We start from the raw sequence: 4477 nt of genomic DNA, 5'->3' as shown, positions 1-4477 counted from the left end.
GGTGGGGGTCGGGGTGGCGGGGCGTGGCGCCACTGCTGCCGGACACTCGGTGGATCAGAGCCTTTCATCGGCCGGCCCCAGCCCAGCGCCACGGCGCCACATTCAATAACCATATTCTTCCTCCTCCGCCCTCGTCCTCTCTTCCCGCCCGGCTTCCCCTACATCGCGCAGTAACCCCCCCTCCCCTCCCCCTCATCCTCCTCGTCGACTACACCCTGGAGACTCCAGCGCGCTGACCCTCCGAGCAACTGTAGAGAGAATAAGCTTACATCATCTGGGGGGAGCCGGGACGGGCATAGAACCACGCGCAACCATTCCCGCCCCGACTTCGTATAGAGCGTTACACTCGTCTCCAGCCCTCGACCTGACACTTACATGTCACCCTCCAGCCCTCCTCGCTCGCCCTCTTCACTCGACTTGCTGCACCGCAGACCAGTTTACGCCTCAGCTTCCGTCTCCGGCTGCACGCGTCTCCCCCCGAGAGTGCTCGCGATTGATCCCCGAGAGCCTTGCGCCCTTGCTTCCAGGCGCGCGAGCGCATAAATGTTTCAGTTATAGGTGGGAAAACACTTTTACAACATTGTTATACGGCCGTGTTTGACAGCGAGTTATGAAAATAAAGTGGCGCGCCCGCCCCCTTTACGCGCCTCGCCGTTTCATTTATCGTTTCGAGACGTCGTCTCTTGTTTCGACAAGGCCCCCGCTCTCCAGTCGCAGTATAGTGCATTTTATCACCGGCTCCCCGTTATTTCTTGTTGATAAAACATCTCGTCCTCCTCCGGCTGCACCAACACTGCAACACTACCACCTCGGGAGAACCAGGTCGCGGCAAAGGAGTGTGTGTGTGCGTGTGTGTGTGTGGAGGGGAAGAGGGGGACAAGGAAGGAGAGGAAAGTTGGTGAAACCCCAGCGAGTTGACTATCGCATATGCCCCGCCTTACAAGGCTTACGAGGTACTTAGGCCCCACGTCGTGGGTGCGCGCGTGCGCACGTGTGTTCTTGTCCGTAATCGGGCGTAATTGTTTTAAACAGGTCTTGTAATGCCGCTCTATCTCAACACGGCCCTGGCTGTGCTGCTAATGACTATTTGACGCAGCAGCAGCAAGCAGGGCCACCGTTTTCGGCGAAGGAGAACGAGGACAAGGGAGAGGGGGGAGGGGCATACGGCGGGGGTTGCTAAATGCTCAATTTCATTCCCTTTTGCTGACTTCTGTTAACTGGCTAGTGCGCGTGGACTTGCGACCCACACACACACACCTGCTTGGGCTCACGATGCGGTGACGAGCAGCAATGCCTCGGTCCGCTACTAATGCCCCCAGCCAAGCCGCACCGCCATTTCCAAACTTGGACCCAAAGCAGCGGCGGCGGCAGTGAGCGGGAGGAGAGGGGAAGTGCGCAGAATATGTAAATTCTAATTAGGGTAACGCACAACAATAACAGCCTTGGTGGGCCGGGACCAGGCTGGCCCCCGCGCGCGCTCTGGCCGGCGGGCCTAATGCCCGGGACAAGTAAGAGCCGCCGGCCTGGAGGGCGGGGACGCGACGCAAAGGACACGGCACTTAATGAGGGAGGAATTCGTGCGCATCTAAAGCTAATTACACTTAATCTCCGCGCGGAATGACCAGCACTTACTAATGCGAGGGCGGCGCGCGGGGTTGTGGGGGGTGGCGGCGGGGTCCGGGCCAGGGCCGGCCGCCAGGGGGCAGAAGCTCGCCCTGCTCGTACTGCGCGTACCGCTCGTAACGCTAATACTCCTGAACGAAAATCACTGCTGCTACTGCAACTGATGTTGCTGTTGGTCCTCGCGCGGCGTTGGGCAACGGGGTCACCCGTATTGTAGCCCCGCGAGGTCGCACCGCGGTGTTGGGCAACCCCAGCGGCTTTGCTGCAAGGTGCCGCGCGGGCGGCGCAAACAGACAAAATAGAAAGCATGGCAGAAAAGGAGGAGGCGAAAATTGAGTCCTAATTCGACAATCATTGCTCGTGGTTAGGGGTGGTGGTGCTGGGGAAGGTGGGTGCAGGTGAACGTTGATGTGGAAGGAGCAGATGATGCTTGAGCTTAGTGCTGGATGGCGCTGGTGGTCGGTGGTGCTGGAGGCGACAGGATGCTGAGGGTATGGGCATTAATGGAGCTGTATAATGAAGGTGCGTGATGCTTGAACTGGATGATCCTTGAACTATATGATGCTCGGACTGGAGCATGCTTTAACTGGATGATGCTTGAACTGGATGGTGCTTGAACTGGATGATGCTTCGATTTGATGATGCTTGAATAGGATGATGTTAACTGGACGATGCTTGAACTGTATGATGCTAGGGGTTTGTGGTGCTGGAGCTGGTGGCTGCTGTTAGAAGTGGCGGATGGGATGGCTCTGGAGGTGCTGGTGGCGGTCCAGGCAGGCAGGTCCTGAGCTAATCTGCATCATCAAGGCGGGCCCGCTGGAATATGTCGCCGCGGCGCACCTCCCGCATAAGAACGCACATTTACCACCCCGGGCGGCATAAAGCCAGGCACCCCCCTACTCCCCCCCACCCGTCTCAAACCCCAGCACGAGCACCGCGAAGTGCTGTAGAACCAACCATGAGCAAGAACAGCTCGCAGGCGGGCGGGGAGGGGCGTTAGCAGCGCCCGGGGCCGCCGCTGCTGCGGTAGCGGGGCCGACATCATCTGCAAAATGTGCCCCCCATTGTCGAGACCATATTAGCCGCTACTGCCGCTGCCGCCGCCACTACGGCCCCGGGCCCTCATCCCCCAACGCCCCACCACGCCCGCCCCGCTTGGCTTGCTGGCCGGAATGTCGGTTTAATGCTCGGAGCCATTTAAGACGATAAAGACCCTTAGTTTTTGGCATGTTAAAGGAGGAGTTTATATTGCAGCCCCCTCTCTACCCACCAACCTTCCTCTCTCTTCCCTCTTGCCCCGCCATCCTTTCCCTTTACTTTATCCCCGATTCCTTCTTCACACTGTCGACATCGCAAACAGTGTGTCGCGTCCGCTCCACGAATCTTCTGATAAACTGCGCGAAAACCTCGCCCACCTCTCTTGCCTAACGCTTTGATAATCCATTTAAACTTCTTTCAAGGGAACCTTAATCGTTCTAGAAGGTCGCCGATTTAGAGGCTGCGCTCTTCCACTTCCACCTCCTGTCGGTTGGCTAGTACTGTATAGCGATTAGGCCTGCCTGGGCCCATCCCACCATCACCACGCCATGGACCACCCGGGACCACCTGGATGCTGGAACGTTCTCAAATAACTCTGGCACAGCTCAGCGCCCTGCCAAACCACACCGATTCCCCCCTCTCTCACTCCCACTTGCTCTCTTCCTATCTCTGCTATCTTCTATCACGCGGCCTTCACAGTTGGAGCCAAACCAAAACCGCAATCCCAATATTTTCCGCATACAGCAAATGTGCAAGTTGTGCGGCCTACCCCCCCCCCCCCTTTCCCTTCGTCCCTCCCCTTGTCCGAAGATGGAAGGCCAACACCTGCAAAGGGTGCGAGGAAAACAGACGACATGGATTATTCGACACGAAATGGCCATCAGTGACTGCGCGATAAATCCGTGTAATTGGCGGAGCACTATCTCCCCTTAGATCTTGGCAGCAAAATCCTGGGAAAAGACGCAACCGTCTCCATTTCTTTCAACTGAGTTTCCGAAAGCCTTCAACATTTCACTGTAAACTCTGTGGGGAATTAGGAAACAGAATTTGGGCATTTTGTTAAAAATCCCAGATTAAGACATTTGGCCCCAAAAGAAAATAATGTATAGCTGACATTAAAATTGAATGAAGAAATCTTGGCCTCCACAGTCACCTCAGAGTTTCTCAGTGTCTATTTATTACTTGTTAGAAAACAATAGTACTCTAGTTAATTTCTAACCCATTTAAACCCATGCATTATCAGCATAGTCACGCGAGAGTTGCACTTCCTGACAAGGCATTCGCTCTTCATTACAGCAGCCTAGACACGCAGAGAGAGAGGGAGAGAGAGGGAGAGAGAGAGAGAGAGAGAGAGAGACCCGCAGCCGGATCATCTGCCCCTCCCCCCCTCCTCTTCCGCTCCCCTCCAAGCCGCGATAGAGAGAGGGAGAGAGAATGAAAGAGGAGGTGGAGGCGCCGCCTTGGTCTTGGAGCATGCGCGACGCCAGCCAATCAGTGACGCCCATTCCAGCGGCGGAGGCGTCGCTGCGGCAGCAGCAGCTGCAAGCGGCAGCGGCGGCGGCAGGGGCTGTGGCCATCACCATGATTATACGTCTGCTTTATCAAATCATACACAGCGGCGTCTTGTCTGCCTCCTACTCATTCCCTTCCGCTACCGCGTCGTCCCCATCTCTCTCTTCTCTCTCTCTCTCAATTCATAGAACATCATATCATTCTCGGGTCCTGAGCCCGGACATGCACCGGACCTTTGGTTGGGGTGAGAATTTAAAGGGGGTACAGAACGGGTAGTGATCAATGAATTTCTCATCGCTTGCCC

The 4477-nt window shown here is 56.3% G+C and overlaps 1 protein-coding gene across 2 annotated transcripts in view; it reads left to right on the top strand.

Annotated features, from left to right (window-relative positions):
- Positions 1-4477, top strand: part of LOC113216107 (homeobox protein Nkx-6.1) — a 51617-nt gene that overhangs the window by 19540 nt on the left and 27600 nt on the right. The window lies entirely within an intron of this gene.

This window comes from Frankliniella occidentalis, unplaced genomic scaffold (assembly GCF_000697945.3).
Source record: "Frankliniella occidentalis isolate FOCC.00 unplaced genomic scaffold, Focc_3.1 Scaffold158, whole genome shotgun sequence".
Classification (NCBI taxonomy): Eukaryota; Metazoa; Arthropoda; class Insecta; order Thysanoptera; family Thripidae; genus Frankliniella; species Frankliniella occidentalis.
Note: the sequence above shows the minus strand (reverse complement) of the source record. Positions and strands in the feature narration are given on the sequence as shown.